Below are 26,056 nucleotides of genomic sequence, written 5' to 3'. Positions count from 1 at the left end.
CACACACACACACACACACACACACACAATGGAGTATTAGCCTTAAAAAAAGAAGAAAATCCTACCATTTGTGGCAACATGGATGAACCAGAAAGACTTTATTTTAAGTGAAATAAACCAGTGTTGAAAAGGACAAGTACTGTATGATTCTACTTTGGAGTATCTAAAATAGTCAAACTCAGAAGTAGAGAATAGAACTGTGGTTGCCAGGGGTTGCCAGAGGGAGAGGGAAATAGGGAGGTGTGAAAATTAAAGAATCTATTTTAAGCAATTATAACAGTGCCTGGCACATAATGAACACTACATAAATGTTCATTTTTACCATTAATATTGTTTAGGCTCTCCAAAAAAGAGTGTTGATAAGGGAAAAGACAAAAATTATTACTTTAGGTTGTGAATATAATCTATTAATAATTCAGGTGAAACACCAACTTTACACACACACACACGCACACACACACACACACACACACCTGCAAGCCAGGAAGATGAGAGATGATAGTTATAACAGGGTAGTTGTGAGACTCCAGTGAAAGTATTATTCATATACGTGAAGTGGTAGGTACCAGTTTAAGAGGTTTTACCAGCCAAGGAAAGTGTCAGGACTTGTCAACGAACCAGAGTTACTTTAAATTATAAGAATTTGGAAGAGAATGTTACAAGTATTGTTTAAATGTGCAACAATTCCTGAACTACAATTCCAGTGAGTCACGCGGCACTTATTGCACCAGGGAGCATAACCTGGTGCACATTCACATTCTTGCACATACCGGCCTGTTCACTCACAGGGGATGAAGTGTTTATGGACATAACCTCACTCAAGCCTGTGGCCCTTCTTGAAGAATTGCAGACATTACACAAATGGCCTTCATCTTGCCTCAAACTGTGTATTTCACACACTTTTTCTAACCTCTATGTGGCTTCAAACCCTTCATCATTATCTCATATTGATCGTATAGCCAAATGAAGACACTGAGTATTTATTTCTTTTACACTGTCACATCTTCTTCACCCTGCACTTATGATTTGGGGGCTTTAGGAAAGTACCTTAAATTCTTCTGATTATATTTCACTTTGCTGGATTTGGTCCATCACCCTGTCTGTTGGGTGAGAGCATACTCTGTCATCTAACAAATTTGTCATCCGTTCCAGTTTTGGGTCCTCAGGATATCTGGTAAGCAAGCATTCTAGGACTTCATCCAAGCTCTTGATAAAAATACTGAGACGAATAAGATCAAGGATAGAGCCTCAATGCAAGTCACTCTAGAGATCTCTCCAAGTTAACATTAATTTAACAGTTAGCTTGATGCTGGTATATACTCTCATTAGCTACAACAATAAGGACTTCATAGTCAGGTATATTCTGGAGATGCTACCTAATGTGGGACTCTTAGAGTTCTGCATTACATGTTAACATCATAAAGATTTGGAAAATCCATCAGTGAAGAAGGACTGACCTATGATACACTTGTTCGTGAGACACACTTAGCATTCCAGAGACTTGCAGTTATACAGATGCAGAATACTCTGAAACAAGGTCTAACCCCCAAAGGAGAGGTCCTCAACATCACTTGAGTGGAATGCCATTGCACTTGTATGGAGGAACTTAAATTATTAGGGAGAAACAAGAAAGGTCTGGGCTCTGTGTGTTCCACTGGTTTTTATTCCACCACACTTGGAGTCTCCAGCAGCCCAGTGCATTCACTCCCTCACTGGCTCTGTTTATCCGTGCAGAAGAATGTGGAGGACAAGGATGATAAGCGTGATCCCAGAGAGAGGGTAGAGGAACTATCATCAGTCCTGCCTGAGTGGAGATGTCCAGATGGTTCTCAATGACAGAGGAGAACATTTAGCTGTGAAACATAATGTCTCAAAAAGCTGCGATGCATGTAACATGCTTCTCATTCCTGTGGCTGACTGTTGATCATTCTGGAAGGTGTAGCCCAGGTGGCACAATCTATTCTCTGCAGTGAAATGGAAAACAGGTAGCATTCTTATTTTGTGCATTTATCCCTATTCTCTGAAAGTCCTTTTTCTATCAGTGTTAGAGATGAACAGAAGAATAGCCTGTATTGCGTTCATTAGCTTTGTGGGAGGAGGAACCACTGGGCAGAAAAACAGTGGGTACAGAGAAGCGAGGAAGGCCTCTGCTTGACATAAGTGTGGCCTGATGAGTGCATCTCTGTTCCCCTCTCTCTGCATGTGCTGGGACTGTGGGATGATGAGAATATCAAGACATGATTTCAGTTTTCTAATTATCCAGGGGTTATGTCAGCCAGCCAAACAACATGCTTCTGCTCCTGCCTTCTTGCCCGATAGCTGACCCTGCCTCAGCAGGGCCACCCTCCTTCCAGCGTCAAATCAAATCCTCCTATTTGTTCATCCGTGACTTCTCCCACACACTGAAGAGGTCAAATGTGTTTAATTACAGAGATTATTTTGTAATCCAGCGGACTACCACCCTACAGAGACTCCCGCTGAGATCACAATGTTCATTTCCCTGTCAGAAGTCTGCTGTGATTTTAATTCATGTTGTCTCGGAAGTAAAGAGTTCAAGGTTTTCCTCTTAGCTAAAATATGAGCCCATATGTCACTGATGGGATGCTTTTGGCAACAGCAGGAATCATGTTCCCAGACCCCGAAACAATAACTTTTTAAAGGTTCTTCCAGTCTCTAAACACATGCGCACTCCTACCCTTTCCACCTTCTTTGCATCCTGTTTTTCTCTCTGTTTTTCTTGGCAGGTGTTGGTGTTGGGTAAATACTCCTTTCATGGAGGTGCTTGTCTGTCAGGTCCCACAGAGAGTAAAGAAAATGGCAAATTAATGAATTCAGGGTTGCGTCTGGCAGAAGGTGTGTTCCAGTCCCACGTGGCACATCTGGCAGCAAGTTAAAACAAAACAAAAAGCAACAATGGAGTAAAAATACAGCACTCAGAAACCTGAGGTTAAAACAGAATTAAATAAATGTCCTTAATGTAAATGTCCCTAAAACCAAGAGCATGTGATGAGAGCGGAGGAAAGAGGGCCAGAAAAGCAGTTGTAACTGGGAAATGTAAAAAAAAAAAGAAAGAAAGAAAGAAAGAAAGAAAGAAAGAAAGAAAGAAAGAAAGAAAAGAAACCTTAAAAAAGCAGCAGTATGAGCTTTTCAAAATGAAATTGGTCCAAAAATGTACAGCGATGTTAGGATCTTGCCCCACAAGTGCTGTCTGATTGAGGCAGCAGGAACGGACAGCTGGTCCTTCCCTATGCTGCCAGAGTGCTGCAGGCAAGTCCCCCCTTGGCATCTCATTCTCTGCCACAACACAGCCTGAGCTTTAAAGAAAATGCAGGACTGTTGGCTGTTACCATTTCAAGTCAGTTTGCAGAATGAATATTTTCTAAGAACTCCGTGTGTTTTAAAATTATTCCGTATCCTTGGTCACAATATCCATTGCAGAGGACAGCCTTATGGAAGAAAATGAAGACTTCTTTGGATATGATATTTTAGATTTTAAACAAAAGTAAAAGAGTGAAACTTTGAAATGACATAAAAACTGAAGAAGGAACCAACTTCTTATTTTTAATGTTTCTTTATTTTTGAAAGAGAGAGAGAGAGAGAGAGGGCATACGGGGGGGGGGGGGAGAGAGAGGGGGACAGAGAATCTGAAGTGGGCTCTGCATTGACAGCAGAGAGCCTGATGCGGGGCTCGAACTCATGAACTGTGAGATCATGACCTAAGCCAAAGTCATACACTCAACCTACTGAGCCACCTAGGTTCCCCAAAGGAACCAACTTCATAAAAAAAGGGCTGTTGATAATAGGACAGAGACATCAAAGATCGTGTAAAATGATAAATACTATCAAAGTGGGTCCAGCAGAAGATTATGACATTTAAAACTCTAATAGAGTACTAAGTCATGGCTCCATTTCTCAGACAAGCTTTCCATGGAAAAAAGGAAACATTCTCTCTGAGCATTTGAATGCATTATGAGTACAGCACCATGAGCTCCTCAACAGCAATAAAAGCATCACTTTCTGTGTGAACTCTCCAGGTGAACAGATCAGACAATCACGTCTAAAGTTATGCTGCTGGTTGAAAAAGAGAACCATTTCATTCTATGTACCTCTACAAAGTGGCAGAAGGTTTTGTTTGCCTCAGCCACTAATGAGTCTTTCCTTGCCAAAAGCAAAACAATAACAAAATCTGCAGATGAACAAACAAATCCTCAGTGGTGTAGTTCAACTCGAGAAATCCATGTGTTCTTTGGGCACCTTATCATCTCTGACTTTTCAGTTTACACGCGTAGCTCATTCTTCACCAGATGTCAAATACAGAGTCACTTTAATAAGTATTTGCAAACAATAACAGGGTAGAGAGTAGATATTAAATAAAAGGACTCATCTTCCTTGAAGACATGAAGGTATGGGAAACTAACGGAAGGCAAAAATTTCCAGGGTAAGGAAAATGGACATTTTGGTCTTGACAGTTAATTATTCAAGAGGTATCATGACATCACTTATTGGAAGGTTAGAGGGAGTCCCTCTGCAGAGGATACAGAAGAATCCCTTTGTGTTGTAATGGACTGATGTTATGAGTTACCGATCCGAGACCAAGACTCATCTAAAGCATCATTCATGTTAGACATGTATTATGAAGGGATGCCAGGGGATGAATGTGAGTTCCTGTTTCTGAAGGGCAAGAAGGAGGGACCTGTCACAGTTCTGTTCACAGGGATTCCAGGGAACTGTGTAAGGAAACCTAACCCCAAGAACAGAAGAGGACTCACTGGGAAACGTTATTACAGGGACGATAAACTACTGGTGAGGCTAAAGGGAGAATTTTGAGAATAGCAGAATATCTGTTACTTTATTTTTCTAAAGCCTTGCAGAGTCTGATGCAGGGACTTGGACCAGATACTTGGAGACAGGGGCCTATAAAAAGTAGGAATATATGGATAAAATTGCTGTAAGACATTTGAATTCAAGGTGATGCTCATTATGTACTATACTTGTTAGATATATATCCACATAAATACTGGTACATATATGCAATGCTAGTTACATATAAAGGATTTTTTCCCTCCCTTTACTAAAAAGGTTATAGGAGCACACTGGAAAATACAATAGAAGAATGTATGTCACCACACAAAATGACAGAGGACTTAAAGCCACCATTGTCTGAATCATGATGACATTATTACACTCTTCAGAATTCTCTAGTAGTTTTCTACCATACCCAATATAAAGCTGAAACTCTTTGCCAAGGTGAACAAAACTCTGTGTGTTGACTCCTCCCTTCCTCACCAGCTCTACCCCTTCATAATCTCTCCCTTTCTGCTTCAGCCATTATGACTCTTCTGCTGTTTCTCAAGCAAACCAAATCTACTATAGCCTCCAGGCCTTGCATTGGCTTTCCTTCTGACCAGCCTGCCTCTCCCCAGATCTTCACCTCACTTCCTGTCTCATTTCATGCAGGTTTCTGCTTAAAGATAACCTTCCTAGAGAGGTCTTTCCTGAGTTCTAGAATCTGTGAGGACAAATTAGGGTTGGATCAGGCTTCTCCTATTCTGAGGTTGAGGCTGCACAGAATCTTGCTCATTGGTTAACAATATCCCCATCATGTGCTGAGACTAGTATTGCCCAGGAAACGTGATCATTACAGATCCATCTCAGGTTCAGACTGTGATACATTTTTTTTAACACAATAGTGTTCAGCAATATGTTTTGAAGTTCTTTTAGTTATGTGATTCTATGTAGAGCTAAATTATGGAAGGTACTCCAAACTCTTAACATTCAGAAGTAATACATTGAAACATGGTAACCAGATCATTTTGAAAATTAAGTTTCTAAGAAGTGAGGACCTCTATCAAGCCATATAAGAATATCTAGTAGTCTTATGGAGTCCCCTTTGCAGACATCAAAGCAGAGATAGACTCCATTGATGTTGTCTATGAAAGAGTCATCAACAGTGAAGACTGCTTGGGGCAGTCTTCTGACAAACAAAATGAGCCTAAAGTAAAAACAAGTCATCTGAAATCCAAAAGTTGACAAATAAGCAACCAACCATGTTTAAATCCCTTTTCTCTATGATACAAAGTAATAATAAAATGGGCAGAAAAGAGAAAGAACTGCGAAAGAGTATTTTTAACTCCTTTGTTCTCAAATAGCTTGAGTGACTATTTACTGTGAAAAGATCGAACACAAATGAGAGTGTCTTATTATTAAATTTTGGTTTTAAAAACATGCTTTGAACTTTGGAATGTTTATAGGCAAGTTTGTTTATCTAAAATAAATCATGCCCCAGTGAAGTTCCTAAAGTTACTACAATGCTAACTCATTTAGTACCAGGCATGACTAACTCATATCAGCTTAATAAGTCTTGGCAGCACCCAATTGGAAGAGATGGAAAGAGATACTATCACAGTTTATAAACAAAAAAGGGGAACAACTAATGTTACATGAATCTGTTCACACTTAAGAATGCCAAGGGTTTTTTTAAGTTACAATGCAGATCTTTGTGATAATTAAAAAATAGACACAAGCTGCCTTAGTTTTCATTCATCAGTACAAATGAGGTGTGGTTTCTGCGAGCACAGGTGTGCATGGCAGGAGTATACACATGCCCCAAATGTCAGATTCTTGCTCTGCTCATGCAGGTGAGGTGTGTAAGATGGGAAATATTCTGGATGCTCTCATCAAAATGTATGGAACAAAGACTCAGGAAAAAGCCTCCATCACCATGAAGTAAGTAGTCCAAATACAGGCCATGTAATGAGGTGGACCCCAGAATTAGATTTGAAGTAAACTTTAGTGGCTCACCTAGAACTATACTGTATAACTTAGGGGGAACTCAGGTGTCTTGGTTTGTGTCAGACCTTCCTACGGAACCTCCACCTAGGCAGTGCTGATTCATTACAATGGTATTGGTACTGAAATATTTTTATTTAAAATATACATGACTTGGAGAAATGGATGATTCCAAAAATTGTGACAGGGAAGATCCAAGATGAGTCCAGAGCATCTTGTAGTGCAAATTAGTAAGGAAAACAAACCAAACCAAAACAAAAAACCAGAAGGACAGATTGCTATTGATGATCTATATTCTTAATAAATAGCCCAGGTGATGCTAAGGCCATTCTGAGCCATATTTTGAAAACACTGACTTAGTACAATCACCCCACTATTTTGCCTTTTAGTAAATAGGTGAGGGGTATGAAATGGTGACTTTTTTTCCAAGTTAAAGTCAGGTTGGCTGCACTATTAACAGCTTCTAAGGTACGTGTACCCTTACATTGAGTCATTTTTGGATATTTACATATAAGTGATGACCCTTGCAGATTATCAGACTACTGAGCATTCTTTTAGGTAAGGAATATGCTACTAAGATAAACAATGGAGACTAGTGTTTGACAATGGTTGTGTCCCAGGGACATATAGCTATGGTTAAATTCCAGGGACTTCTGCAGGAGTATGGTCCTGTCACCCCAGGAGCTATAACCCTACCCTAATTAAGGAAAAGGAGTGAGTGAGTTTACCTAGGCTTTGCTCCATTGCTGAATTTCTCCTTTTGCTGGTTCTGGAATTTTCTGTTTCATGATTTATTCCCTCATTCTAGTGAAGCATATTTCCTTGAAGTCTCTTGAGAAAGAAGGGATGGGAGGTAAGTAATTTTCAAACATGACTGAAAATTATTTTTCTTGTATCCACATATATGATTGATAGTTGAAATATTAATTTTTTAAAATTTGTAATTACTCAATGATAAGGTTAAAACACACCTCACAATTTTTAATGCATTACCTTACTTTCATCTGTTAGCTTTACTAGACCATAAGCCATACTTATTCCCTCTTTTTTCTCCACGATGTAATTGTTTCTCTGGAAGTCTTCAGGATCTTCTCTTTATCCCTAGTGTTACATAATTTCACGTTGTGAGTGTGCCTGGGTGTTGGTCTTTTTCACTTATTTAGCTGGAATCTCATGTCTTTTTGTGCTGGTAAGTTTTCTTCTATTATTTCTTTAGCAATATACTCCATTTTCTCTGCTCTCTTTCAGAATACCTAGTCACTAACTGTTGGCCCTCTAGAAGTGATTCTCTAATTTTCTTACACTTTATCTCCAATTTTCCATCTCTCTTTTTGCCCTACTTTCTTGATGATTTCCTTAACTTTATTTTTCCAAATCTTCTATTGTTTATTTCTGCCATCAATTTTTTTTAATTTTCAAAAACTTCTTTTTCTCTGTTCCTTCCCTTTCTATGACACCCTACTCTTTTTTTTAACAGATGCAATATCATCTTTTATTTGTCCAAATATATTTAACAAAGTCACAGTTTTAAAAGTCGTCTTATGTTTCCTGGGTAGTCATATTTCTTTCAAGTTCATTATTTTCTTTCATTCTTGTGGTCTCTACTTTTCATTTTTACTTTTCATCATTAGCCCAAATCGTGGGCTAATCAATTAGGGGACCTCCAAATATCAGTATCTATAAGTTTTTTGCTTTATTCTTTTTCACCAAAGGAAAAAAAAAAAAACCTCACCAGTCTTCTGTGGAGGGTAGGGTTGGGAATGATCTATGGCTAGCTGCCAGCATCCCCAAAGGGCAAAGCTGAGATACCATTCACTATAGAATCTTACACCTAGGCCTCTTTTAGTTTGTATTTGACCTTCTTTTTACTGTTCTTGTTTCCCTTATTCTCTTTGTCCTCTCTGCTTTATATCTTCTTAAAAATTTCTTTACTTTCAGGGTGCCAGGGTAGCTCAGTCAGTTAAGCATCTGACTTCAGCTCAGGTCATGATCTCACAGTTTGTGAGTTCTAGCCCCGCATCAGGCTCTGTGCTGAGAGCTGAGAGCCTGGAGCCTGCTTCAGATTCTATGTCTCTCTCTCTCTCTACCCCTCCCCTGCTCATGCTCTGTCTCTCTCACTCTCAAAAATGAATAACTGTTAAAATTTTTTTTTCAAAAAATTTCTCTACTTTCATGATTTGAGCTTGTGGTCATCCACCATGGTTGAGCAGTCTTAGCTTCCCCTTATCCCACAGTGCCTAGACTACAAGAGATTTTCAGTAAATGTCAGCAGAATGGGTGACTTAGAATCACAGGCATTTAAATGTGAAACAACAGGAGGGAACATCCTATTCTTTAGAACTTTTGTTTTCTGAGAAACATCAGTTTTTCCTCACATATAGTAGGACTTTTCTATTAAAGGAGATGAGTTCTCTTCCTGCCAGTTTCTGTACAACAACCCAAATTTAGAATTTCAAAATTTAGAATTTTAAAATTCTGATCCCAACCATGATTAGATTGAGAGCTCCTCATGGACAGGCTCACACATAACTCCTCTTTTTTCTTGGCACATAGCTCCTAAAAAATAGGAATGAAAATTTCCTTTGGCTAGAAATGAGCCTGGTCTATAAATTATTTTTAATCAACATCTAGTTCAGTAGACTGGCAATAAGATGGGAGAATCAGCAACAGAGTCAGACTGACCAATGGCCCAGGTAGACCAATGGCTGGTTGCTCTGGGAAGACATTTTCAAACTGGTATTTCAGTTCAATTTTATTTGGAAGAGAGGTGAGACGGTATATCAAAGGGTGGGATAAGAGGACCAGAGGTGATAGTGACTCTTTTGGCCCCAAATTTGCAGAAAGAGGATTTGGTAAAAAAGAGAAGCTTTACCAATCTCCCACTTGGTAAAAAAGAGAAGCTTTGGATAAAGAAAGCTTTGCAGTTAACTAGAACCCTTTGCAAATTATTTCAGGCACTCTTTATTGCATAAACATGCTCTTGTAAGTGAAGTAGTACAGCTGGTGGAGGTGGTGGGAGTTCTTAATGGCTTATCCATGTGGCTCATATCGTCCTCTGCCTAAAAGGAATTCACATATGTTCAATTTTCTCTGTCTCATTATGTCTGCAGTCTCTCTTAGATACTCATATCCTGGTTAATTGTTCAACAAGTATTACCCTTAATTCAACTTTAGTCAATGTATATCTGCATTGAATTTTTTTCTTTAAGTTGGGAAACTGATGTTGGAGAGAAAGAAAGAAAAAGGATGTTTGCCTTCATAATCTTGGTGGGGTCATTTCCATAGCAATTCTATTGTTATAGCCTATATGGGGATAGTCTTAGTCTTAAGTCAGTTTTCTGGTGACTGGGCAAATACTAATTCAGTATTGGCTTATCAAATGAGGTTTCTTTGGACTAGAATGGTGGTCTAAAATGAAACCACATTGAAGTTAATTAAGTAGGAGCTTTGAAAATGTTGCTTCCAAAGCAGATTTTAGATTTGCTCTTTGAATATTGGACAACTTTGGAAGCAGGAATTTGAAATGTGGAATTTGAAATATATGGAGTGGTTGTGTTATCTTCCCAACATAATGCTAAACATGGTTTCATTTGACTTTCTTGATATTTTCATCTTCTACATAGACATCACATTTCTCATATATTGGGCTTAACCTAGACTATGGTTTGTCTTTAAGCAGTCACCATCTCAATGTCTTCTTGAGCAACTGGGGGATGTTAAACAACCTCAGATGAATGTGGCTATACATGTTTGCACATCCAGAACGTGTTATTACTCAGGACCTATAATTTTTTTTTTTTTCCTATCATTCTTGATTACTACTATGCCTAAAACCATCTTCTCTGGATGTCTTCTTTTTCTTTCTGGAACATGAATCAGTTTGGGTCTTTCTGGGCCTAAATTGTGATAAAACTCTCTAGAAAACAGAAATACGGTGTTTAATCTTACTGCAATGTCAAAGAGGAATGTCTACTTTTCACTTATTTTAAAATTTAATTATTCTCATTATTTTATTATTATTTTTCCCCTGCAATATAGCTTAGTGGAACTACTAGAGACTTGAGAGTTAGACAGACTTGGATTCAATTTATGCAACTACCACTTAACTGGTCCTGGCTTTGTGACCTTGATTGAATTAATCAGTCTTTCTAAGCTTAAATTTATGGCATGACCAAATATACTGAATTCACAGAATTGTGAGAAGGATTATATGACAAAGTGAATCTCATTCTACTAGCCTGTATTTAGATTTTGAATCTGTTCTATTAATTAGGTTAAGTTATTTTCCAGACCTCATTGTACACCAAAATCACCTAGGGCACTTTAAAAAAATATAAACACTTGAGCCTCAAAGATTCTGATGCAACCAGTCTAGGGTAGGAATCGGACAGTGGTGTTTTTTAAAGCCTCTAGAAGATCCTAATGGGCATCCAGTGTTAAAAACTATTGGATGAGAGCTCAGTGAATGTTAGCAATCATCATTCGAGAGTGAGGATGACTAACTTCTTGGGAAACTTAAAATGGCAACACTTCTTCAGCCACCAGGAAGAAGATGAGAGTCTCTGAACTACAAAAATAACCCATTCATTCTCACTTACCCTCAAGTGGTCAGCAGCACTGGAGAAAAGAGAATCATATATGGCATTCCTTTTTTCCTTTGCATGTACAAAAGCCTGTGGTGTGGTTTTATAGACTCTATGGAGAGAGCAGAGATCAGTATTCTTAATATAAGCAAGATTTTTTTAAACCGATTTTTCAGTAGTTATTACTAAGAGATATTTTACTATAGTGGTTTAAAAAATCCGATGTAAAATTAAAGGGAAAATCCACTTTAAATGAGTAAAAATAATTGCTACATATGAATTTACAGATATGTCATATAGAAATGTTAAAACACTTGATTTTTTAAAAATAAAACTTCAAATGAGAAATCAGTTAGAAAAGTTTGGATATAGGTTTTTAAAGACAGTTTTAAGCTACTTTGAGATAAATGTAAGTTGAAAGTTCTCTATTATCTTTTTTGGAAGAATCTGCACAATGATGGTGTTTGCTTTTAGTTAAAAAAAACTCTGTAAATCTAATAACAGTTTGTTACTAGTATTGGGGGACCCATAACTAGTTATTCCATACTTAAAAGTTAACTCTAGAAAGTAGGTCAGAACATTTTCACTTGCTTTACCAGAGGTAAAGCCACCAGGGATGAATAAATGTCTGATTTTTTTGTAGCTTGTCCCAGAGGTTTGATTACAAGGATTACTATACATTACTATGTAGAAGGTAAATACATTATTATTTTTATTCTTACTACTAATAATAAATTTATTCATTGCACTGAAGAGACTATATTAGCAACAAAAAATAACTATTTAAAGGAATTTCTGCAATGTTTGGAAATGTAAAATAGAAAGTTTGCAATGAGATATTTGTTCTAGAACACACAAATTTATATCAATTATGCCAATTATACCAAATACACCAAATATGGTATATTTTTGTGGGTTTTCCATAAAGTGCAACTAACGAATAGTCCTAAAATATTTGGTCCCATTGAATACCTAACAGTTGCCAGACACTGTGCTAAGTGCACCATCTTGTTCGAACCTCACTACAACCTAACCATTCTTATCCCCATTTTACACATGAGAAAACTGAGGATCAAAGAGTTAAGTCCCCACTACTCAGAGTGGGGTTTAGGAGCAGCAGCAGCATTACCTGGTTGCCTGCAAGGCACGCCTAATGACAGGCTCTTCCCCACAAATGCTGAATCAGCATCTGCATTTTAAGAGGCTCTCCAGGTGATTCTTGTGTAAGAGAAGCACTGGTTTAAGAAGTTGCCCCAGGTATGCATTTAAATCTTGTTTTTAGTTTATTTATTTTTAGAGAGAATCCCAAGCACGTTCCACGCTGTCAGTGCAGAACCTCATGCAGGGCTGGAACTCATGAACCGTGAGATCATGACCTGAGCTGGCATCAAAAGTCCCACGTTTAACCCAAGGAGCTACCCAGGCGCCCCTCCCCGGTATGCATTTAGATACTAGTTGAACCAGGAGTTAGCTTAGTCAGTGTTAGTATTAAGCAGGATCTAAAATGTGTATCCTTGGAAGTAAATGACAATACTATTTTATAAATTACACAAGGTAAGACTGAACATGAGCATCGTGCAGGGCACACATAGGTTGGCGGAAGTTTAGGAATATAACTAGGGTTGCAGGCCCTACAGGTGTGTACAGGAGTGGGCCCCTTCCATGTTCATAGCTTCGCAGCCCTCCACCCTGACTCTCAGGAGCAACCTGCGTCAGAGCCCACCCTGAGTGCGCACACCTCAGTGTCTACACCCTCTTCACCCCACACAGCTAACGAGGTACTGTCTTTGATGGAGTCAAAGGAGGAAGCATTCTCTTCTCTTGCTGTGGCTGCCACAGCCACCGCCGAGACTGTGCTGTGAGCCCGGTGTGAGCCCCTGCTCTGATAGTAGAAGAGCGCCCCCTATGGCTCTCCCTGGTTCTTGAACACACCTCTTGCTGAAGTTCTCCAAACACTGCAAAGCCAAAGCCAAAGTCCCGCTTTTTTTATGTCTGGGAATCCACACAGTTGTCTCCCGTGTTCATAGATAAGTCTTGTTAGCTCCCGCTTGGGGCCCTCTGTTTTCCTTTTTCTCCTCCAATTTTCCCCTTTCTCAAACCCCTTCACTATGTCCACAAATACTTCCTCCAGTCACAACTGTGGCTTCCCCTGAAAACTTCTCTGTCTGCCAGGTGGCTGCTAACACAGTGTTCCTGGAAGTCCTTTGGAACTAAAGGCATGCTATAGATTGTTCAGTCTGTGAGAAGAAGGACACTGTCCCTCACGGTCCTCCTCTCCACATGCCTCTGGAGCTGAAAAGAAGGTCCACATCATGTGACCGTGTGCCAGCCCGATCACCCCTCAGCCAAGACTGCACTACTGGGCATGCTCCTCTGCCTGCTTCTCTCTTCCTACACAACACTATTTGTTCACATCACTGTATATGGGGGCTTTGTACAGCAGCTAGTACATAATTGATGCTTAATAAATATTGATAGTTTTAAGTGGATGATAAATTCTCCATAGTTCCTCATGCAAATTCTGGAAGATCTGGTCAACAAGTCACCAGATGTGTTCAGGTGTGCCAGAGGATAGATGGATTCTACAAAGATTGATGTTATTAAAAATTGGAGAGGAGGCGCCTCTGTGTTTCTTCCTCTCTCTGCCTGCTGGTGTGAGGTATGGCATTCCCTGCCTCTCTCCTGGGAAGGCCTCTAACCTGTAGCTGCCTCCTCTCCTGAGACATTTCACCTACTGCTTTTGAAGTTCTGGGAAATTAAGGCCCAGGCCAGGCTTCCTGGCTCCCAGGTGAGGTGGTCAAATGGGGCTCATCAGGGCCACCCCAGCTGTCTCCTTGCTGCAGATGCACCTGACCCAGCATGAAGGAGATGGACATTCTCCCAGGGACACCCAGAGAGTATTTGCCAAGTAATCTCTTATCTCAGGGAGTTGTTGTGTTCAGGTTCATTTCTTTTTATTAGGGAAGGAAGTATACAACCAGAGTCTAAAATAAGTACAGCAAAACCTTGGATTGCGAGTAACTTGTTCCGTGAGTGTTCCACAAGACGAGCAAACATTTCTCATAAATTTTAACTTGCCAAACGAGCTATGCTTTGCAATACGAGTAGTACATGACACCTAATGTCACATGATCATGACTAAACCAATGGTTCTTGAAGTTTGCTTTGATATACAAGTGCTTTGGATTATAAGCATGTTTCTAGAATGAATTACACTTGCAAAGTAAGGTTTTACTGTACTATAAATTATTGAATTTAATTCAATCATAACCCCTTTGTGAGATAAAATATTTATAGATGAGGAAACTGAGGCTGAGCTAAGCAAGTTAATAAGTTAGCTAAAAAAGAAACAGCATTAATATGTGGGACAGACTGGATTAAAATTCATATCTAGCTGATATGATCTTTGATCGGAGTCTTTTAACAAGTGTAGACATTTGCCCGAGAGAGTGATGGGCTCTATCTCCTGATAGGGCATCATTGTGAGTACAGGCACTCAACCTAAGCCAAGTATTGGTGTCTCTGAGCTTAACGCAGGGAAATGACATACGCAGTGTTACTTAGGTTTGTACCCCATTACACCTATGGAGGCTGTTAAACTAGTTCATTTACAGATTGGTGTAGAGTAACTCCCACTGAAACGCGCGGTAGGTCCCTGCTGCAGGCAACAGTGGGAGGTGGCGCTTAACTGTCTCTATGGAACAGCAAGAGACTCAGAAAAATAGCGTGGGCCCCGTGAACGGTGCTGACAGAGAATGTGCTGCCACTGCCAAAGGGAGGTCATGCCAACAAGCGCCGCCATCATGGTGCCTTGGTGATGAGACATGCCCGGGAATCTCCCGCCAACAACAGCTGCCCACGCCGAGAACCAATTCCTCTCTAGAGGCCACGGGGAAGCCGCACACTGGCACCACCCCTGGGAAACAGTCCAAGGCCACCTTTGGGAGCCCAGATAGCATGTAGCCTGGGGAGACCTGGCTCCCCTCACCACTCCCAGCGTGAGTCACATTGGTGAGGATAGAGTTTGTTGCTCTTTCAGGAAACTCCTCACTGGGGTTGGAAAACAAATTCCCCAATGAAAAATTGGCAGGATTGGAGGCACTGACACTTGAGGTTTGGGGCGGCTTCTGCAGGGAATTTCAGTTCTGACTGGGCTCTTTGGCTGGGGGGCGCCTGGGAAGGGGCGTGTTATCACTTGCCATTCGCTTTGAGACATCTGGCCAGCAGCTGTTTACAGAGAGTCCTCTTTAGAACTGTGGGGGTCATCCCCATCACTGTGCAATGATGTTTTCCTCCTAGAGCTGGTCTTGCCCTCCTGGCACCACCATCTTTCTGATACCTATTTTTGAGATGTAACCTAATTCCCTCCCGAAATTTCTGGATGTTTCTCTGAGGCTCTTGCCTTACTCTTTATTTTCAAATGCTTTTTTTTTCCTGGGAGTTCAATTTCCATGACTTGGCTTCAGAGCCCCCAGACTCCTCAATCCACTGCATCTGCCTGCCAGTGCAGGCCATCTTTTCATCCTCTTGCTCCTGTTTAGGTCTCGTCTTGTAGCTCCCTCAGTGCTCCCTTCATGTCCCTGCCACCCAAACACTTCACTCTTCACTCTCACACAGAAACACCCTCAGCAATGTTTACATGTAATAAGCTACCTTTTTCCAGGGCTTGAGAAATTCTCTAGGAAAAACTTAGTCATTTGTGGAGGCTTCTTAAGCTCTATCGTCCTGCTGAGTTTCCAGGTAATTACTGCTAACTGCACTGCTTGTGGCCCAAGAACAGCTTCACATTACCTTCGCCTAGCAGGCCAAGAACATTCCCAAGGTGCTAGGCAGAGTTTCCGAGGGTGGGAGGTCACTGCCAATCCCCTCCTCAATGAAATGTGCCCCAAAGTGCTGGTTGTCCCACAGCCATGGTGTGGAGACCGAATGACATAATATGTCGATGATTTAATGTAAACTAATAAACATAGCACAATGTCTGGCCTCCCTTCAATCTGCATTACATGCCTTTGATGCTAAATATGTTTGAATTCCTTTCAAGTCGTCATTTGCATTCTCACGTGCTTCAACTTCCCTGTGATCAGGTGACCCTGCAGAAATGGTCCTAATGAATTGGTTAAGTCTTTGCAAAGACTCTGCCCTATATAGAGAGACTATTGTCACCAACAACTGGCATTTTCAAAATTTATTAGTATCAGAGTATTCAAGTTTTTGAAGTTTTCTTTTCCTTAACTTGTATTTCTTTCTCGTATGCAAAAAGATTGCTGGAAATACTGTACTGAATCTTCATTAAGGGCAACATGCCCCTATATTTTCAGATGAATATGCTGTAAGAAATGTAATTACATTTTTTCAGTAAACTCAGTTTAGTGTTTTTTTTAACTAAAAATCTTTTCTCGTTAACTTCATGAAATCTTGTAAATGTCATTTCTTGTCTTGTTCAGACTCACCATTTTGGTTGAGAGTAAAAAAATTATACATATTCATGTTTAATGCTGAAATATTCTATTGCAGATATTCCAGATCCAGCAGTTAATTATTTTCTTTAATTCACTTTAAATTTGAAAATAAAAAATATGTTCTAAACTCAAACACCCACAAAAGGGCATCTGAGAATGCCAAAAATAGCAAAAGAGCCAAGAAGAAGTCTTTATTGTTTAATTAATCGTTTAGTCATTTAGTTATAGCAGATATGTATAAAACAATAGGTTTTAGAAATTCTTTTCCCTAAATCATGACTATTAATTTTTGTCCAGCTTTATTGAGGTATAAATGACACATAGAAATTGAATATATTTAAGATGTACAACATGATGATTTGATATACATATATGTCTTGAAATGATTATCACAATCAAGGTAATTAACATACCCATGATGTCACGTAGTTAACATTTTTATGTGTGTGGTGAGAACACTTAAGATTTACTCTCAGGAGGGGTGTCTGGGTGGCTCAGTTGGTTAAGTGTCCGACTTCAGCTCAGGTCATGATCTCGTGGTCCGTGAGTTCAAACCCCACTTCGGACTCTGTGCTCACAGCTCAGAGCCTGGAGCCTGCCTGTGCCTCCCGCTCTCTCTGCCCCTCTCCCACTCACACTCTGTGTCTCTCTCTCTTCTAAAAATTAATAAACATAAAAAAAAGATTTACTCTCAGGAAATTTCAAGTATACAATATAGTATTTTTCATCATCAGTCATGATACTGTATATTAGATCTCCAGAATTTTTTCATCTTATAACTGAAAGTTTGTATGCTCTGGGCAACATTTACCTGTTTCCCCCACCCCCAGCCTTGACCTTTTCATTTTGTTGATGGCTTTCTTTATTGTGCAGAAGTTTTTTAGGTTGATGCAGTCCCACTTGTTTGTCATTGCTTTTGTTGCCTGTGTTTTTGGTGTCATACCAAAAAAAAATCATTACCAAAACCAATGTCAAGGAAATTTTCCCTATGTTTTCTTCTAGGAGTTTTATCATTTCAGGTCTCACACGTAAGTCTTTAATCCATTTCAAATTAAATTTTGTGTATAATGTAAGATAAGGATCTAATTTTGTTCTTTTGCATGTTGATATCCATTTTTCCCAATATCCTGTATTGAAGAGATTATTCTTTCTCTATTTTGTATTCTTGGTGTCTTTGCCAAAGATTCGCTGACTCTAAATGTGTGGGTTTATTTCTGGGCTCTTTATTTTGTTCTGCTGGTTTATGTATCTGCTTTTCTGCCAGTATTATATTGTTTGATTACTATAGCTTTGTACCATAGTTTGAAATAAAGAAATGTGATGTCTCCAAGCTTTGTTCTCACTCAAGATTGCTTTGGCTAGTCAGAGTCTTTTGTGGTTCCATATGATTTTTTAGGACTGGTTTTAATTTTTTTTTTGAATTTTTAAAAATGTTTATTTATTTTTGAGAAAGACAGACAGAGAATGAGCAGGGGAGGGACAGAGAGAGGGAGACAGAATCCAAAGCAGGCTCTAGACCCTGAGCTGTCAGCACAGAGCCCAGGAACCATGAGATCACGACCTGAGCTGAAGTCAGATGCTTAACCAAATGAGCCACCCAGGCGCCCTAGTTTTTATATTTCTATGAAAAGTGCCCTTGGAATTTTAATAGATATTACATTAAATATGTAGATTGCTTGGGCAGTATTCTAAAAATATTCATTCTTCCAGTCTATAACCATAGGATATCCTCCCATTTATTTGTGTTTTCTTCAATTTCTTTCACCAATGTCTTATAGTTTTCAGTGTACACATATTTCCTCCTCCTTTGTTAAGTTTATTCCTATTTTAATCTTTTTGATGCTATTGTAAATGGTGCCATTTTCTTAATTGTTTTTCCAAATAGTTTGTTGTTAGTGTATAGAAATACAACTGCACTGATTTTAGTGTGTTGGTTTTATATCCTGAAACAACACTGAATTTCTTTATTAGTTCTAATAGTTTTTGATGGGGTCTTTAGGATTTTCTATATAGAATGTTATGTCATCTACAGAGACAAGTTAATTTCTTTTCTATTTTGGATGCCTTTTTTTCCTTATTCCTGTCTAATTGCCCTGGCTATGATTTCCAGTACTATGTTGACTAGGTGAGATTGGGCATCCTTGTTTTGTTTCTGATTTTACAGGAAAAGCTTTCAGCTTTTTACCATTGAGTGTGATATAAACTGTAATATATGGCCTTTATTATTTTGTACTGCATTTCTTCTATACCTAATTTATCAAGATTTTTTTATCATAAAAAATTGAATTTGTCAAATGTTTTTTCTATGATTGTCTATTGAGATGATCATAGCAGTTTTATCCCTCATTCTGTTAATGTGGTATATCACATTCATTGATTTGCATATATTGAGCCATTCTTGCATCCCAGGCGATAAATCTCACTTGATCATGGTGTATGATGCTTTTAATGTGATGTTGAATTTGATTTTCCAGTATTTTGTTGAACATCTTTCATCTGTGTTCATCAAGAATATTGGACTGTAATTTTCCTTTCTTGTGGCACCCTTATATGGCTTTATTAGGGTAATGTTGGCCATAAAAAATGTGTTTGGAAGTGTTTCTTCCTCTTCAATTTTTTGGAAGAGGTTGAGAATGATTGGTATTAATTCTTCTTTAAATGTTTGCTAGAATTCATCCATGATGCCATTTGGTCCTGGCCTTTCCTTGTTGGGAGGTTTTTGATTATAACTTCAATCTCCATATTCCTTAACGATCTGCTCTGACTTTCTGTTTCTTCATGATTCAGTCTTATTAGGTTGTGTGTTTCTAGGAATTTATTCATTTCCTATAAGTTGTCCAATTTGTTTGCATAGAGATATTCTAATAGTCTTACAATCCTTTGTATTTCTCTGGTGCCTGTTGTAATGTTTTCTCTTTCATTTATAATTTTATCTATTTGGATCCTCTCTTTTTTTTTTTTTCCCTTGGTTAGTCTGGCTAAAATTTTGTTGACTTTGTTTTTGTCTTGTTTTGTTTTTAATTTTTTAAATATTTATTCTTGGGAGAGAGAGACAGAATGTGAGTGGGGGGAGGGGCAGAGAGAGATGGAGACACAGAATTCAAAGCACGCTCCAGGCTCCAAACTGTCAGCACAGAGCCTGAGGTGGGGCTCAAACTCATGAACTGTAAGAGCCTGACCTGAACCAAAGTTGGACACTTAACCAACTGAGCTGCTCAGGTGCCCCTACCTTGTTTATCTTTTAAAAAATCAACTCGTTTTTGTTGATATTTTTTATGTCTTCCAAGTCTCCATTTCACTTATTTCTTCTCTAATCTTCAATATTTCCTTCCTTCTGCTAACTTTGGTCTTAGTTTCTTCTTCTTTTTTCTACTATAAAGTTAGGTTAAAATTGTATAAAGTTAAGTTGTTTATTTGAGATCTCTTTTTTCTTTTGTAGGGATTTATCACTCTAAACTCTCCTCTAAGAACTGTTTTTGCTGCATTCCATAAATTTTGGTGTGTGTTTCCATTTTCATTTGTCTCAAGATACTTTTTGATTTTCCTTTTATTTCTTTTTGACACATTGGTTGTTCAGGATTGTGTTGTTTAATTTCCAATATTTGTGAATTTTCCCATTTTCCTCCTGTAATTGATCTGTAGATTCATACTATTGTGGTCTGAAAAGATACTTCATATCACTTGGTTTTCATACAGGTCTGCAGGTGGTAAGCCTGTGACCATGTCCACAGATGGATGTAGCTCTAACCAGGACCCTGGAAGGGTCCTATCATGTCACTTGGTGAGAGCCTAGGTGGACAGAACTGGCCTGGACTGCCTCTGATAGGGGCTAGAATAAAGTCACAATGTTGCTTCAGGATCCATAGCCAGGACTAAGGTCTGTAGGCCTGGTTCCAGATGGGTGATCTTGCTGCTGGGTTCATTGGTGGGCAGGACTACTTTTGGACCATGGTTGAGTGGGACTGGAGTCCAGGCATAGGGCCACTTCAGGATTAACAATCAGACAGGCTACCAGGCCTACCTCTAGGGTTACAGATGGGAGTGTCTCTTGCTGTGGGGAGGCACGACTACTCCTAGACCATGGAGAGGAGCTAGAGCTGCCTCAGGGTTCATATTCAGGACCAAGGTCGACATGTCAGTTACCCAAGGAATGGGTGGACATGGGTTCTCCCAGGTCCCTTGGGGATGGTGCTGATGGCTAGACCAAGGCTAAGCAGAGCTGTAGCTGCATCCACAGTGGTGCAGAGCTCTTTCTGGGCCAGGACCAGGGTCAGCAAGCCTGCTACCTGCTTGTGGGTGCCTTACCAAAATGGACCCCTCAATCTTGGTTTCCACCAGGGTTTCCCAACCTGAATCCTAATGCTCCCATGAAGGTATTTTTGTCCATGGATGGCTGCCAAATTATTGTTTCTATGAGAGGATATAACAGGGTACTTCCTATTCTGACTTCTTGCTGACATCAGCCCCAGTCTTGTGAATTTTTATGCTGGGAAACAGTCTTATTTAAATTGATGGATTTTTTTTACCATTGCTAAATAACAGGCATGAATCTGTGACAATCCTGGTTAAAGAAGACTGGAGGTAAGGTTAAAAATGAAGAGGGCACCTGGTACTTCCATTTATATTGTGGTGAGGTTTGTTATCCTCCCTCCCCCCTCAAAAAAAAAAAAACCCAAACTAGACAAAATTTTCAGAGCAAACATTTCTTGTTGATTACTGACAGACAATAAATTAAGAATCATTTATTGCTGAAAAACTCCTAGAGTGTCAGGTAAGAACACGGGAGTCTATGGCCTATTTGCTAGGGGCTTCTCCCATCCTCCTCCCCCCCCCCCCACAACTTGATGATAACTATAGTTTTAGTAGCTTGGGAATAACTTCAAAATTTTCAGCTTTGCTACCAAAGGAGGCAAGCTTGATTTGTAGCAGAGGACAGAAACTCACAGCTTTGCATCATTGTTATATTTATTAGAATTAAATAAACAGTAACCTGAAGTGGATTTTGATGAGCTTATAATAAATTAAAGATTCTTTTTGTAATTCCCAGAGCAAAAAATCTCAAACATATAGTTAATAAAATATAAGGAAATGTAAATTATATACTAAAAAATATCTGTTTAACCAAAAGATGGCAATAAAGGAGGGATAGAGGAACAAAAAAAAAATGTGAGACATATAGAATACAAAACCAAAATGTAAGTGGACAAAATACTCCAGCTAAAGACATAGAGTGTTACACTGGATACAAATAATACAGTTCTATGTTTCCTACAAGAGATATGCTTTAGAATCAAAGATGCAAATAAGTTCAGAGTAAAAAGATGGAAGAAGATATGCCATGCAAATGGCATAACACAAACAGTGACTGTAAGAGAGCTATATTGATGTTCTATACATGATTGTTCCAGTTTTTCTGAGTCAGAAATCTGGGCATGTCCTAACTGGATCCTCTGCTGAAGATCTCACAAGAGCAATCAAGTGAGGTACAGTATCATTTGAGGCTCAGTTGGAGAAGAATCTTCTTCTAAGCTCACTCAGGTTGTTGGCAGAATCAGTTCCTAGAAGTTGTTGGACTGAGAACTCAGTTTCTTGTAGACTGTTGGCCAGAGGCCACCTTCAGCTCCTGACCCAATGGTGTTTTCTGACATGCCTATTGGCTTCCTGAAAGCCAGCAGGGTGAGAGAGTGAGAAACTTCAGTAACATTATCAACCAATTTGACCTAAGTGGCATGTAGAGAAAACACCACTCAACAGCATGAGAACACACATTCTTTTCAAGAACACATTGCATGCTGTCCAGATAATAAATATATGATGCTTTAAGCTGCTAAGTTTGTGGACATTTGTTATGAAGCAGTAGGTAACTGATACAAAAGGGAACTTCTTCAATTTGATAAAAAACATCTATGAAAAATATATAGCTAACATCACGTGATGGTGAAAGCTTGGTTGTTTTCCCTCTAAGATTGGGAATAAGGTGACAATGTCCACTTACCACTTCTATTCAACACTATACTAGAGATTCTAGCCAGAGAGGCAAGGCAAGGAAAAGAAGTTAAAATCATATGAGTAGGAAAGGAAAAAGTAAAACTGTATTTGAAGATAGTATGATTGTAGACAAAATCCTATGGAGTCTATAAAAAATTTAATCTAATAAGTGCGTTTAGCAGGGTTGCAGGATACAAGACCAACAATCAATATACAAAACTCAATTATATTTTTATATACTAGTAATGAGCAATCCAGCAATGAAATTAAGAAATTGATTCCATTTATAAAGAATATTACTGTGGGGAGGAGGAGAGGGAGAAGTGGGGGGAGGAAAAGGAGGGGGGAAGAGAAAGAGAGAGAAAATGAGAATATTCTTCTATGAACTGAAAGAATGTTGGGAGAGTGATTTGAAATAAAATTATAGAGAGCAGAGGACAGTGGGTCACAAGTTCCTTGCAAACTATATCAAGAAGTTTGGACCTTAGTCTGATAACCAGTAGAAAATATTGGAGGGTTTTATGTTTTTAGCGAAGGAGAACAATAGCATTTCTGTTTCAGAAAGATCATCCAGACTGCAGTCTGGATTAGAGAAAGACAAAACTAGATTTAGGGAGATAGTTTGGAGGGTGTTGCAGTAATCCTGGCAGAGGTAGAGTTAGAAAAACTGGAAAGAGATGGTCAGATTTGAGGCCTATTTTGAAAGGTAACTACCTGAAAATGATGATGTATATACAGCAAAAGTGTGACTCAATAACAAATATTCTCAGTGTTTTCTCGTGAATACAGAGTTTCCTGAAAAAGCTGCCTCAATGGGCTATGAAAGTTCCAGGCAAGGACATATTTCCTCAAGCAAATGTTCTCAATGTAATTTACCTGGTGGCTTGCTGAGTATAGTAGATAACTTACTGTACAGATACTACTATGGTTATGAAACTCTTCTATCAAGGGGCAAAAACTCCAGGAGCAAGATGAAATTATGAAACTGGGCCATATTTTTTTTAATCTTGGTTATTTACTCATTTATTCATTCAATAAATACTGTGCACTTACTCTGTGTCAGGAATTATTTTAGGCATTTAAGACACATGAATGAACAGGACAATAAGGTCTTCTTACCATAATGAAGCATATTCTAGTGGCGAGAGAAGCACAATAAACAGGTGAATAAATGAGTAAGGTGACCCCAGAGATTCAGAAGTACTTCAAAGGATACAAACTTGGAGATGTAGTTGAGAGACTGGCCGGCCAGGGTGGGGTGGGGGTGGGGGGACTGTTCCATGAATAGGGTGATCTGCAGAGGCTTTTCTGAGAAAATGGCATCTAAACTGCTCCTAAGAGCAAAAGAGCTCCTAGGACATCATGATATATTATAGTTGGAACAAGTAAGAGATTTAAAGTAGTGAATATGGGTTCATTTTGTACTTGGGTCTAAAGTAACAGCATGTATAGAACCAGTGAATGATTTGGTAAGTAGAAATAAACTAGCTGAGATGTTTTTTCTTATCTTGAATTTTTTTCTACAATCCCTGAACTGAGAATAATAGGAAGTTAGTACAGCTGACCACATCCAATTTGCAATCACTCTCTGTCATTCATGTCTAGCCGATAAAAGAAAAGATCAGATGTTTAAAGGGATAATTTGAGAGAACCATTAGCATAATGACCTGTAGGTCAAGGGAAGAGAGTACCTTTCCCCCTCCTTACAGAGCCAGCCAGGCAGTTCATGGTATCTGTCTAGCAAAGCGTAATTAGAGGTTCCTGCAGGTTATTTTTCAGAAGCAACTTTCCAATCTTCTTTGTCTCTATATTTTGGAACCAGAAATGTTGGGGTATATGAGGAACTATTTTCTGGTTTTGGTAAGCGGAAAAACTAAACAGGAGACACAGAGCCTGTTTGTAGCTTTGTAGTCCTGGAGTTCAGCTGCGTACAGGGATTGCCCAGGCAGAAAGAGACCTTTGCCCACAATCATCCCATCTCTCACTGTCTTGGTGTTCATGTTATTTTCCTTGATTCTATTGGCTCTTCTAGCTCTGGAGCAGAGCCCTGTTTTCTACCGCTCTGGTGACTTATCCCTAGCACCCACCCGTATACTTCCCCTTGTCTGCCTAAGGCCTAGGGTGACTGTTTTCCCAAATGGCTCAACTACTTCATATACCCGCCAACAGTGTATATTCTGATTCTGATTTCTCTGCATCCTTACAGCACTTGTTACTCTCTGTCTTTTTAAATATAGCAATGCTAATGGTTGTGAAGTATCTCACTGTGGTTTTGATTTGTATTTCCTTAATGACTAATGATGTCACAGATCTTTTCACATATTTTTTGTCCATTTTTAATTTTTTTTAGAGAAATATATATCCAAACCTTTGCAATTTTTAAATTGGATTATTTGGCAGGGTTGTTATTATTATTGAGTTATAATTGTTTCCTTTACATTTGTGAGGATTATATGTTTTACTGTTTAGTGGAGTGTTGTATTGATATCTGATAGGTCTAGGGTTCTTTTAATAGTCTGTTCAAACCTTTTATTTCCTTATTACTATTATCTAGTTGTTCTATACAATATTGAAAGTGGGATATTGAAGTATTCAACTACTGTTATTGAATTGTCAATTTCTCTCCAGTTCTGTCTTTGATTCATGTAATTTAGAGCTCTCTGGTAGGTACATATGTGTTTATAATTGTTGTATCTTCTTGATATATTGACCCTTTTATCATTTAAAATGTCCTTCTTTGTCTCTAGTTACAATTTGTCTTGAAGTCTATTTTTTATGACAGTAGTATAGCCACTCCCACCCCTGTTAGGTTACTGATTGCACGGTCTTTTCACATCATTTTGCTTTCAACCTATCTTTGTCTTTGATTATAAAATGTATCTTTTGCAGAGCATATGGTTGAAGCATGGAGTTGGGGAAAGGGAAGTTGGAAAAGTTAAACTGCCGCAAATACTATTCTTAATGAGATTCAGCCACTTTTCTTTGATAAATGCTTACTTAATTTCTGTAAGACTTTGGTTAATTTCTAGAGTTCTGAAAAGGTTGATCCTGAAAAATTTTTACCAGTGTTTCATTTCCTTTATGAATGAAAAAAAATTGAGAAGTTTTATTCTACTACTTTCGGAGATGTGTCTGTATAATCTGATATTTTTTAATGATGCAGCAATAAAAGATCCTGAGATATTCATAAATCACTAAACTACAAAAGAGGACATCAATATAATATTGGGAAGGCAA

General features: G+C 38.8%; 1 long non-coding RNA gene across 1 annotated transcript; it reads right to left on the bottom strand.

Moving 5' to 3' along the window:
• Positions 1–233: 233 nt before the first annotated feature.
• Positions 234–24,888, bottom strand: LOC125170906 (uncharacterized). Its single transcript, XR_007154127.1, has 4 exons — positions 24,878–24,888; positions 23,696–23,702; positions 11,388–11,484; positions 234–2,879 (listed from the first exon to the last, which is right to left on the bottom strand). It is a non-coding gene; the product is annotated as an uncharacterized LOC125170906 (long non-coding RNA).
• Between the last annotated feature and the right edge of the window lie 1,168 nt (positions 24,889–26,056).

Source organism: Prionailurus viverrinus, chromosome B4, assembly GCF_022837055.1.
Source record: "Prionailurus viverrinus isolate Anna chromosome B4, UM_Priviv_1.0, whole genome shotgun sequence".
Classification (NCBI taxonomy): Eukaryota; Metazoa; Chordata; class Mammalia; order Carnivora; family Felidae; genus Prionailurus; species Prionailurus viverrinus.
Note: the sequence above shows the minus strand (reverse complement) of the source record. Positions and strands in the feature narration are given on the sequence as shown.